Source organism: Eleutherodactylus coqui, chromosome 9 (genome assembly GCF_035609145.1).
Source record: "Eleutherodactylus coqui strain aEleCoq1 chromosome 9, aEleCoq1.hap1, whole genome shotgun sequence".
Taxonomy (NCBI): Eukaryota; Metazoa; Chordata; class Amphibia; order Anura; family Eleutherodactylidae; genus Eleutherodactylus; species Eleutherodactylus coqui.
The window spans coordinates 93631027-93644559 of NC_089845.1; the positions used below are offsets into that span (position 1 = coordinate 93631027).

A 13533-nucleotide genomic window follows, 5' to 3' on the forward strand; every position below is an offset into this window, starting at 1 on the left:
CTATGGATGATAGAATCATCAAATGAATGCTTAACGTCAAGTTTAATTATTGTTACTGATTACCTCTATTTGAGAATTCACAAAGCACTTTGCATGTTGAGTAGCTATTCAGCATGCCATTTCTTTCTCAATAATTACAATCCCAGACACAATTTATTCCCTATTTCCCAAATACTCTACATTGTTTCTAACTTAGTCCTATTGTTTTTGGGGTGAGCTATACTCAGGCCATTCTACAGAACAGATTACTTTAATCATTGTTTCCGGCTTGTGTTTTTTTTTCTTCTCATTTAAACATATTTGCCATGTAGATTTTTGGTTGATTGCTTTTTTTTCTCATCAACAGATGTCTCCTGTTTTCTTTGCAACCTAAAATTAAGGAAAATCAAAATCTGGATTCATGTTTGGATGAATTTTTGATTGCCTTTTCTGCTAAATCAGCTGTGCTTCATGAGCAAGTAGTAAGTTTATATCAGTTCTATTTTATGAAATTATAACTAATTTATAGTTGACATTTTATGTCTTCTTATTTATAGAAGTCATATTTTTGTGATTTTAATAAAACTGTTCTTTTCAGGGGGGCGTCAGACAAAGGATTAAAAAAAAACAAACACCCCTGCCGTTTTTGTTGTAGTTTTTTGTGCGAAAGCCAGAAGTGGATCCAGCAGTAAGGGGAAGTATAAGCCCTTCCTTTGTAATTCCCATTTCCTTTGAATCCACTGCTCAGGATCCTCACGGATCAGCTTTTCACTGGCCACTGCACTAGGGCACAGAGCTGATTTCTGCTAGAAGCAGACAGCCCAGCAGAGGCCTGGCTTGCTATTGTAGTCCAAATTCCCATTCCTATCAATGGGAAGGGTTGGGTGATGGCACTGAATATAATTTCAGGGGGCTCAATGCATGCTACCTGACTAAGTTAAAAAGTTATACCTTTTTAAATTTTGACATGTCATACTTACAGCTCTTTTACATGCAAAGATTATTGCTCAAAATGCATTCAAACGGCTGAAAGTGAGCAATAATCATTACATGTAAATGCGGGCAGTCATGCGCTATTCTTTCAATTCTCATTTAGCGCTGTTTTTTAGCCAGCATAAAAAAACATTTTTTGATCACTCAAAATTTGTTCCACTTTTCTGATTAAATTTGAGCAAAGTTTGATATATCACATAACACCCTTTCCAATTAAAAAACTTGAGCTGAATTCAATATGGCAGAGTTCAAGATGGCCACTAATAACATCTCCACCCCTAAAAAATGCTGCCTCCCTTGCAATGAATACTTTTACACATTGGAAGTTAATTTTCTCATTATTACACCAGTTGCCTCACCCTGTTTACATATTTCACTACATGAAGAGAAACACATTACTTTGACAAGTACAAACAGTTCCAGTCCTTTGGTTCACTGACCTTGTGGCCTCAAACTATGCACATAGTCTCTATTACTAGTCTCATTGGGTGATACATGGGTGATATCATGGGCTTGGGGTCTTCTTTCCTACAGCAGTGTTCACTCACACAGGGCACTCATCTTTCCCTCAGTTCTGTTGCCTGATGTAGAGGCCAAACCATGAATTACTCTGGCAGCACCAATTAACTCTGATGCTGTGCCTCTCATCCTGGACCTGGCTTTTTCTCACCTACCGTAGCAGTATAGCAGGGATGGAGATGTCAGTTTCATTGGCATGTCTGTCAAAGGTCTACTCAGCAGACTGGTCATCACTGCATCATTGTCCTCTGATAAAGATGGGAAATAGCTTCTTTCTCCTCCCTCACATTGACTCTTTCTGGGCTGCACTGATGTCTCCGACCATCATTAGGTCACCATAGCCACAGTGACCATTGCCTAAAATCTCTAGTTAAAGACTCTGATCTTCCTCATCACATGGATTTCCCTGCTATCCACTAGGCCCAATCTTGCCACAGTAGCTGCTAAAGCAGGACCTGATTTCCTATGCTCACCCCCAGCAGATGAATGAGACCATACCATTGCAGCATGTGCCATGTTATTGCTCAATAATGGGTCTGTCTAGTCATATTATCGCTCATATATTCATTGGTGCCTGCACTTCTTAGTATTCTCTGTTGCTTCCTACATTGCCGATGCAGCAGCATTATCCATTGGCCAGCATGGGTGTTAGGGTCAGTGTCAGAAATAAATTAGGGAAAGGCCTTGTAAAAACTAGTGTTACAGCTAAAGTAGTCTTATCAAAGTCAGCTTTTATCACCTATCCATAGGATAGGTGATAAAAATAATTGTCAGAATCTCACTGCTGAGACCATCACTCATCCCAAGAATGGATGTCTCTTGTCATGTCCCCCTCTCCTTGTCACTGTGGCCCTGTGCATTCATCTACAGTAATGTAGAGATTGAATGGAACTGCAGCCACTGATGCACAGCATCATTGCATTCATTTCAATGAGGTTGATGGAAATAGCCAAGTATGAGTGCTCAACTGTCTTGGGCAGTCCTTTGAAGATGAAAAGCTGCACCACACATGCGCGACTTCCACTCCCTTCAGTCTCCTCTTCAATGTTGGTGGTGCGGTAAGCCCATAGTAAGGAGGAGACGGGGACATGGGATCCTCTTTCTCAAGAAAGGTGGGGGTCTCAGTGGTGATAAAAGTCTATTTTGGGAATAACTCTTTCAGTATTGTTGGGTTATTTCCATTATATGCAACAGTCTGCCCCATCTTCTGACCATCGTCATTATCATTATCATCTGATTCTCATCACTATTTTGCTTTTCTCATCTATTGGTGAGTTTCTACTCTTGCATCTATCTTTACTAGTTGTGTTAATACATACTTCATATATTTGTTGTCTGGTTGTAACAATATTCAGCTCTACTGTAAGTCCTGGGGATATCTGAGTACTGGGAGACACCGTTAGTACCAAGAAAAGGTGGCTGCTATAGGTGAACTTGAGGTCTGCCATCTAGTCTTCAGCTGGCATCATTTCACCCACCTTTGTGCACTTTGTGTACAAACACACAATACAAGACCATTATCACTATTCACCGTATTTCCCCTAATTTCTCTTTTAATAGAAGTTCAAAAGGTAGAGAGCTGCACCATGCAGCCATTAGAGTAGTTAGCTCCTGTTTTCCTGCCAGACCTACCTCTTTCCTCACCATTGTACTTCCTTAATAGAAGTGACCGTGCTGTTACTTAATATAAGCTGAGCTATTATAATGGGAAATGTCTACATAAAGGGGAAGCATCCTTTAATTATAAATGATACAGCCAGACAATGTGAGATTCAGTATTCAAGCAGTTGTAAGGATCATGCAATATGCATTGAAATGTCTGCATATTCATAATCAACATTTGTAATTTTCAGGTTTACGAGCAAGTTGGGATGTTACGGATACCATTTTTATATGTCTTTGAACTGAATGCAAGGAGTTGCAACACATTTTTCGTGTATGAACTTTGCTTAGCCAGAAAATTGGGTTGACTAAGTATCATAGCAGATGCAGTAATGCACAAGGAGAAACAGTAAATGTCAGATGCTGAGATAGAAGTCTATAGTTTGCTGTATTAAAATGAGCAGGTTTGGGGGTTTGAAGCTGCAAGAGAATCAAATGAGTCTTTGTTTTGCTTTTAACATCTAAAAATTAAACGTAAGATTTTCTAAAATCCAATTTAAACCCAGATTGTACACAATTGTATTATCACATGAGGTCATTGATGATGATGACATCTTTGACATTTAGTTTACAGTACATCTGTTTGGATGAGAAGCTATCTTGTGATTTTGTGTCAGATCAGAGGAAATATATTTCAGATTGTTGTTTTCTGGTACGCTCTACTGACAGTTGTCATCATTATGTCATGCATGTCCACGAGGATGGTTTCAGACGGGCATATACGCAACTAAGCTCGCCAGTGCAATTGTGCATGGATGGGTTTTATTTATTTTTTTCTCTACTCGCTCAAACCCTGCGACCATAGTTCCCTGCGACACAAGAACTTGAAAAAAAAAATGCGGGAAGATAGGTCCCATCCTATCATTCCAGCCCGTACTATTAACTACATGCGGGAAAGCTAGGGTAAGGGTGGATTCAGACGAGCATGGTTTTATCCCCTTGTACGGCTATGATAATCACAGCCATATAATAATGGGACAAACAAAACCACTGATCTCTACAGGATTTCAGTGGTTTTGTTTTTACCACCTTTTTTCCCAGACATGATTTGTTCGGCAAGGAGAAGACAGGACCTGCCCTATCTTTTCTGCACGTAGTGAATATATTGAGTCGGGAAGATCAGGTGGCACCTATCTTCCCGCCTCTTTTTACAAACTCCTGCACAGAGTTTCAAAAGTTGTGAAGGGGGAGATCTTCCCTTTGCTCGGCGGCATGGAGGGTAGTTGCGCCAACAGCACTGTGAATAAGCCCTCAGTCCTATTTTTTCTCACTCATACAATCAACAGGTGAGAATCCCGATTGTGAAAATGAAACCATTTAAATCAATGGTTTTGTTTTGTCCCGTAATGCGGCTTTGATTATCATGGATGGATCACAAGAGTAAAGCATGCCGTAGTGTTTAACCCCTTAGTGACCGTCCTATAGTGCTTTTATATGCTAGGCATCAGGGCTTTAATCCCCTGGGCCGTAAAAATATGCTTGACCTGGGGATTAAAGCCACAGGAGCTGTGTGTGTGACAGCTCACTGCCAGAGGTAGCCAAGAGCCTGCAGCTGTCATGTAGGGCCGCGGTGAGCAACCCCCGGTCATGCGATTTACGAGCACATAAAAGTAAATACAAAGTGAAATAAAGTCAAAGATTCATCTCCCCTAAGAGATCGGATCCACAAGGGGAGCTGAAAGTATTTACCTCCGTCCTCTACGATGTCCCGCGGTTTTCTGGCCCTTCTGGGACAAAACAAAACCACTGATTTCAATGATTTCAGGGATTTCATTTTCACTATCGAAATTCTCACACTTTAATTATACAGACGAGAAAAGATAGGACTAGGCTATTTTTTGGGAAAAAAAAACACTTGTTCAAGTGCAACTACGCTCCATACCGGTGAAATGCGCACAAACAGTGGAAAACATTGTTTTTCCACAGCCACCTGTGAGGGTGCTATAAAGTTTGCAGGTAATTATAGGCAAAACAGAGTAGACATTTTGGAGACCGTTTAGGAGAGTCTCCTTTTGGAATTGCTCACGTGTTTTGTAGATCAGAGGTGGCACCCCAGAGAATGAACCCCAAACCTCCAAATTTAGAAACTATAAACTTTCACATTCCTTCTCACTGGACAAATTGTTTACTGTTATGCTCATCCCTCCCTGGTATTTATCCAAGTGCTATTAATCACAAAACATCTGTGCTCTCTTATCCTTACTCTGGTATTTATCGAAGTGCAAATTAAGCTCACCATGTTGGTGCCATCCCATGTGTTTATGTGTATATGTTTTAATATAAATACGTCTTTAGATATGCTCCACTTAGACTTCAATGCATCAGATCACACAAACGTATTCCCATGGTGTAAAAGCGCCCGGCCGGCCAATATAGCGCCGGGCAGGAAAGATAGTCCTGGGACTATCTTTCTGCCCAGAATACATCAGGCACTGCATAGACTCCTATGAGAGCCAATAACAGTGGCTGGAGAAGGGAGGTGGGAGGGAGTTTAGCAGCGTAACTGCTAGACTCCCTCCCTCTTCTCTTCTCCTCTCTCCTCCAGGACGAGGACCAAGCTAAGCTCTGACCCGCTCTGCTCCCTCCTATTCCTGGTTGCGGACAAGGGGCGGGGAGGGGATAGGATGTAGCTCCACCCTAACCCATTGCAAACAGCCAGAGGAGAGAGGAGGTGAGCCGGCGAGGGAGAGGGGAGGGGGAGACAGCTTAACTCTGCTCTCCCCACCGAATGTCATTGCGGCCTCAACGTATATGCAACGGGCATGGGCCATATGAACGGGTGCACAAACTTTAGATTTGTACACCCGTTCACACACTTTTACAGCGGTGTAAAAATGCCTACGGCCATGTGAAAGAGGCCTAGGCCTGAGTAAGCACCCTGAGAGGTTTGAAAGCTCGCTATAACATCATGTATTCTTGTTAGCCATTAAAAGGTGTCATGTCTACAAGATTACTTGGTTTCTCTTACTGAGAACAATCACACTTTGCTCTACTGGCTAGCACAGGACCAGACTTTTTTGTAGCTGGGATTTTCACGGCCACATACCTGGACAAAAACACGCCCGTGTGTTAAAGCCTTTAGGGGCAAAAATAGTATTGCATTCTATACTGGGAGATCAGGAAAGCTTTTCCCATCCTTGGTACTAAACATATGGCTAGTACATGAAGCCATAATATGACTATATGCTTGAGTCGTTCAAAATAAACCGATGTTAGTGAAAATAACAAATAATATATAGAGATATATTATTAAGATGATACATTTTACATTAGCTAATAGAGATGAGCGAGCATACTCGTCCGAGCTTGATACTGGTTCGAGTATTAGGGTGCTCGAGATGCTCGTTACTAGAGACGAGTACCACGAGATGTTCGAGTCACTTTCATTTTCTTCCCTGAGAAATTTGCGCGCTTTTCTGGCCAATAGAAAGACAGGGAAGGCATTACAACTTTCCCCTGCAGTGAGTGGCTGGCGAGATTAGGTGTCACCCAAGTATTAAAATCTGCCCGCCCGCGGCTCGCCACAGATGCATTCTGACATAGTTCAGGGAAAGTGCTGTTGATGCCGGAGCTGCTATAGGGAGAGCGTTAGGAGTGATTTTAGGCTTCAAGAACCCCAACAGTCCTTCTTAGGCCATAGAAATCGCAGATCGCACCTATGTGCGATCTGCGATTCCTGTTCTCTTCTCTATATGCGCTCAATGGGGCCGGCGGCAGCAGCGCCGACCCCATTGAGAACATATAGAAGACAAATCATTCTTCTCTGCCACAGCTGTAACAGCTGTGGCAGAGAAGAACGATGTTTGCCCATTGAATTCAATGGAGCCGGCAATACAGCAGGTTCCACTGAAAGCAATGGGCTGCCGGCGATCGCAGGATGAATTGTCGGGAAGGGCTTAAATATATAAGTCCTTCCCTGCAATTCATCCAGAAATGTGTTACAATAAAAATATATACCGTATATACCGGCGTATAAGGCGACGGGGCGTATAAGACGACCCCCCAACTGTCACCTTATACGTCGGGAATACAGCGGAGCAAAGAATAAAAATCATTACTCACTTCCCCCGGCGTTCTGCGGCGCTGCTGCAGGCAGTCGCTCCCTCCTGGTCCCCGGCAGAGCATTGCTTTCTGGACGCAGGGCTTGAAATCCCCGCCTCCAGAAAACACACGTGCCTTCAGCCAATCACAGCCATTCAATGACATCCTGCAGCAGCGCCTCAGAACGCCGGGGAAAGTGAGTAATGATTTTTATTCTTTGCTCCGCTGTATTCCCGGCGTATAAGGTGACAGTTGGGGGGTCGTCTTATACGCCGGTATATACGGTATATATTTTTATTGTAACACATTTCTGGATGAATTGCAGGGAAGGGCTTATATATTTAAGCCCTTCCCGACAATTCATCCCGCGATCGCCGGTAGCCCATTGCTTTCAGTGGAACCTGCTGTATTGCCGGCTCCATTGAATTCAATGGGCTAACATCGTTCTTCTCTGCCACAGCTGTTACAGCTATGGCAGAGGAGAACGATCTTTATGCTGACAGTGCGCGGGGGGGGGCACTCTTGCCGCTATTGTGGCTTAATAGTGGGACCTGGGAACTTGAGATGCAGCCCAACATGTAGCCCCTCGCCTGCCCTATCCGTTGCTGTGTCGTTCCCATCACTTTGTAGAATTGCCCCGATTTTCACAAATGAAAACCTTAGCGAGCATCGGCGATATACAAAAATGCTCGGGTCGCCCATTGACTTCAATGGGGTTCGTTACTCGAAACGAACCCTCGAGCATTGCGAAAATTTCGTCCCGAGTACCGAGCACCCGAGCATTTTGGTGCTCGCTCATCTCTATTAGCTAACTTTACAGCAATGTTTAACAAGGTGGAGCTTCATGCGAACTCATTGAGTTATCCCAGTGTCTAAAAGTAATTGAATGAAAGCATTAGCTGTCTACTGCACCTGTAATTACAACTCAGGCATAGCTAATCCAGTATTATAATTAGTAAATAGTACATTAACACATACTGATTTTGTTTTAATTTTGGCAGCTGCAAATGAAAATGTAAAAAAAATCCTCATCACACAATGTGCTTAAAAGCAATTTTTTTTTTTAGGGCAAGCTTTTTTTCTGTGAAGCATGTATGACTATATGCCCAGCTGGCACAGAATAGTTTGATGCCATTTCTGATGCATTTTATTTAGGCACGATACAAAAGACAGAAGTATTAGGATTTCTATTAGGCCGCTTTCACATGGGCTACAAAATCGTGTGATTTCTTGCAATGCGAAAGTGCTACAAATCGCATGTATGTGAAGCCCATGCTTTCCTATGGGTTCCTTCACATTAGCAATTTTTTGTCTGATGCTATTGTTTGAGAGAAAAAAATTGCGACATGCTCTATACAGCCGCGATTTGTGATTTTTTTGCCTTCCTTTGTGTTGCATCGCATTGCAGTACGAAGTCCTACTGTTTTCCCTAAAATAAACCCTAGCTGCATTTACAAAAAATCCAAAACACTACTTTACCTAAGAGGAGCTGTCTGCTCTGCAGCACTTTTCCTCCCGAAGCTCGCTGCACGTGTTTGCAGTCTTTACCTGCCACTTCATGGTTAGGAGGTTCATAAATCTGACGTCCAGGAAGCGCTGGCTCTGAAGCGCCGCGGCTCAGCCAATCAACGTGGCGTTCGATAAACCAGTCGCAGCCATCGGCACTCGAGAACCAATCAGAACCAGCGCTTCCTGGAGGTGGGATTTATGAACCTCCTAACCAGGAAGCGGCGACTGAAGACTAGAAACAAGTGCAGCGGAGCGGACAGCCCCTGTTAGGTAATGCATTGCTTTTTGTTTTTGTTTTTTTAAGCAGCCAGGGCTTATTTTTGGAGTAGGGCTTATATTTCAAGTCACGATATCGCACAGAAATTCCGAGAACACAGCTGCTATATTGCTGCGATTTTCTTACGGCAATATCACTGTTGTCTGTGTGAAAGAGACCTTAAAGTAACTCTCTGGTTTTAGAGTAAAATTCCATCCCAAGACCAGGAGGTAAGTTACCTACAGTTGTTCTTCTTTGACACCCCTTTGATCTGCCTGTTTCAGGTCCTATTTTCTGCCATCCACAATGGCTGCAGCAATTTTCTAATTGCCTACTGCACACTGTACACAGATCTGTGATTGGCCAGAGCTTCTTATGTGATCAGTACTAGCCAATCAGAGAGCCAATATAGTCCATAAGTAGTTTAATATTATCATTGCACTGTGGGTGGTCAGGTAGTGTGAAGATTGTGCCAGCATCTTGGCCAGCCATAAACAGGACAAAGATCCAGCAAATCGGAGGGGTGACAGAGAAGAACAACTGCAGGTAAAATACCCCCTCTGGTTCCTTGAAAGAATTCTATTCTGAAACCGAGAGTCACTTTAAACTTTTTTTCTCTTTAGGATCCATTACTGGCTTTTGATTTAAAAAAACTATACTTCAAAAAGTATACTAAACTTTCTATTGTGAACATGTCCTAAGGCTGGCTCCAGGTATGCAGCTACCATTGTAGCAGCCATAGTGGCTACTACAGGGTCCAAAATCTTTATTGGACCTGGGCCACCCAGCAGTTTCATCAACTGTGCTTCCAGGCTAGGCGTTTCCTGAATGCAGCAGTCATGTGAGCCTCTCTCACACATGGAACTGCTGCTGTAGAGGAGACCAACTGAGTGCACTCCAGGGAGGAAGACTACAGAACAGTAATGTTACCTAAACTATTGTCTCCAATCTGAGCCCCTTCCTCACCCCCCATACGGTTCACTATTATGTCCTTGCCTTCTATACACTGCAGTCTTACTGCATTACCTTCTACCTCCTCCTAACTACTTGTACAGTCATCTTGCACCTTCAGGCTGCAACTCTTTCTTTCCCTCTTCAAAATACTGCTATGCCCCTACACTTAATCCCCTAGCCTTGTCCTCACTCCACAGCAATCTAGTATTTTGCCTTCTATGTGAAGCGCTGAGTGGGGAGTGTTTACACTGAACGTCAAGCCCGCCATCCAACGATCGTTTTTAAGCTGCCTGAAAGTCAGCGATAACAACTAGTGAACGAATATTGAGCGATAATCGTCAAATATAAATGGGCTATTTAAGAGTTTGTCAGTTTAACCCCTTCTCATTTTGCACATGTATGGGACAGTTGGTGGATCGTTCCTGCAAGCCCCCATATGGGCACAGTGCTGGGATGGCACAAACTCAGGAGCTGAGCCACCCCATCAGTAGCAGGAGTTATCTGTAATATACAGCTGACATCCTGCTACAACTGTAGGAACTAATGAATAACATCAACCACAGCTTTTCAATAAAGACAGCAGCATCTAAGGCGTTAGACAGTGAAACCCCCACAGCGCAATAGGGGGGTTCCAAAGTATTTTCATGAAAGCAAAGGGCCAATGAGGGTCCCTACCTCCATCATCTTTGTACACCGGGCCTAATAGCTTGTCTGCCAGAATCCGGTCGCCAAGTAAAAACACAGAATTATGAAACCAATGGTTTCTTTCACATTTGTGGTGTTTCCACTCATGCGATGTTGTGCGAAACAAAAAAATCTCAGCATGCCCTATTTTTCTGCATTTTTTTAAAATTACTCATGTTTCCCCATGGAGCCTCCTCTTTATTGCATTGCCACGCACGAACTCACGATTTATGTGAAATGCGTTGCTAAGATTGGAAAGACCTTTTGATTTTCGTGCGGCAAAATCTCAAGTGGCAGCGATGTTATTATTAGGAAAAGCAGAGCTGGCACGATTTTCCCCGATCGCTCATGTAAAACTACCCTTAGGGCTTATTCAGACGAGCGTATATTGGTTAGGTTTTCACACCTGGCCAATATACGCTGCCACTCTCTGCAAGGGGAGAGGGGGGGGGGGGGAGCTAGTGCACTGAGCTCCAGCCCCCTCTCTGTCCCCTGCCACTGTTTGCAATGTGAGGGGGCGGGACAGGGCAGAACTTAGCATAATACACTGCAATACAATGAGGTAACCTGTGACCAGATAGCTCTGACTCCAGCTTATCTATAGGGTATTGAAATTCAATGTTTTCTATCCTTTTTCCAGCATCATCTGTGGGGAAAGGGAGGTTGAGCAGCTGCCATACACATTCGTTTTACTGCCCTACTGTTATTGGTGGGTTTAGACCACTGAACTCTAAGGGCTTGTTCATGTGTAAATCCCACGGGTAATACGAGGTGAATGGAGTCAATGAACTTTTATTGTTCCACGCACACTAACGTGTGGAGACTAAATATCGATACGCACGAGAAATCCCAGCATGCTCTAATTCTTTGCACACCATGCAGCGTGTGCTCTATACATTTGTATGGACTGCGTATAATACACTGTCGATATGCAATGCTTTGCGTATGGGCAGCGTTTTCATACACATTCCCACTTTTAAAAGGAAAAAAAAAGTGTCACACTGCGCATGTCCGTGTGTGCATGTGTGTGTGGTACGCGTCCATTTGCAGTGCACTCGTATACATACGTGGTCTCTGCCGGAAGATCTATGGCTGCTAAATGTGCTACATGCTGCTGGTATATCCGCAGCGTTTTACGCTGCCTGTGTAAATGAGCCCTAAGCCTCTTTACAAACTTCATGTTTACAATCAGGTGCTGGTTCCATCCTGTTTTCCATCTTTGCAGAAATTGCATAGGGACTGAAACTAAAACCAAACCCTGGGGGTCAATATGTGAGGCGGAGACCACTTTTAAGCTGCCCTTAGGCTGCTCTCACACAGCCCGCCTTTTACTGTAATTAGCGCGTCGTTTGAAACGCAGGGCCAACTACGGTACAATGCTCACATTGATTTAAATGGGTCTTCGTAGACCTGCTTTTGAATGCGGCATTTCTAACGCCATGATTTTCAAGCGCTGTCTGATCTATTTTCACACATTGTAGCGCTTTTTAACTCACCTCATCACCCATCATAATGATAGATGTGTTAAAAAAAACGCTGTCAAATGCTGTAGCGTGTTCAAAAACACATCAGCCATTGTCTTCAATGGGGCAGTAAAACACATCACACGGCATGCGGTGTGCACGAGTGCGATGCAAGGTTTCCTATTGAAAACAATGGGTAACACTTGCCGATCCTCTGATGGGGCCGAAAGCTGCACTGGAGGATCACTACTTTACTTAAGTGATGGGAGGCGTATTTGCCTGAAAAGTGCACATTGGCGAGCACGATATTAGGCGGAGTTTCTCGGACCGATATGGTGTTCACCCATGTGTAGGTAGCCTTAGGCCACTTTCACACAGCTGAGAAAATCGTGTTAGATTTGTGCGTTGCGAGACACACAAATCTCGCCTGAATATGAACCCCATTCTTTATGGTGCAGGAAAAAATTGTGGCATGTCCTATATTTGTTTTTAATGGGAAAGAAAAACACAGCACACGGCGTGTGATGCAAGGTTTCCCATTAAAAACAAGGGGTAACGCTTTCCAATCCTCCAATGCGGCTGGAAGCCGCAACGCATGATCACTACTTCCCAGGAGTCATGGGAAGAGTTTTGACAGAAAAACACCCTGCATCATCCGCGGGTAAATCACACAGTGATGAGCGTGATACTGGGCTGAGTCTTGGGGAAAAAACGTGCATCACTTCGAACTGCATTGGCATGTACGCCCAAAGATAGGACATCCATCATGTGCATGACCTCATTCTAAAAAATAGGGTTCATATGCAAGCGAAATTTGTGAGCACAAACCTCGCACAATTTTCTTGGCTGCATGATACCGAGCTTTATTCACACGAGCGTTTTTACGCAGCCAAAAATCGCGACCATCTGAAGCATTGGCTTCCAATGTATTCGTTCAGATAAGCAAATTTTTGGCCACGTAAAAATATTTGCGCTGGAAAAAATAGCACATGCACGACCGAAATCGGTGGCTGAAATTATATGCTGCCGGAAAAGATAGTTCTGGTTCTATCTTTTGACCGATATACGCTGCCGGCTTCCATAGACTTCTATGGGAGCTGCAAAAAAGGAAGGGGGGAGGCAGTTTAGCTGCGTCCAACACAGGGAAAAACTTAGAGGTGCCTCTATATAGGCATTGGAAGTCATTCTGAGGACTTCTGCCAAGCAAGGGATTTCTGGGCTTTGTAATATTTTTCGCTAATACAACGCACCCAAGCGTGTGAATGGACGAGAAAACGCTAATTAAGCTCGGGACTTGATCACATCTTTTCTTAATTCACGCAAATTTAACGGCTCGTGCGGGCGACTGTAAAAATGCATACGCTCGCATGATGGATCCCTGAATCAAAGCAAAAACTATACTCTCCTTTTAGAAGAAGTGTGGGCAGCACTCCAAGTGAAGATCCTTTATTTTTCTCACCTGTGTGATGTTTC

General features: G+C 43.6%; 1 protein-coding gene across 1 annotated transcript in view; it reads left to right on the top strand.

Annotated features, from left to right (window-relative positions):
- The first annotated feature begins 371 nt into the window (after positions 1-371).
- The window catches only part of SNTG1 (syntrophin gamma 1), a 239301-nt gene continuing 226139 nt past the window's right edge, over positions 372-13533 (top strand). Inside the window, exon 1 of the mRNA XM_066578979.1 lies at positions 372-461. The gene's annotated coding sequence lies outside the window, so the exon portion shown is untranslated. The remainder of the gene's footprint in view (positions 462-13533) is intronic.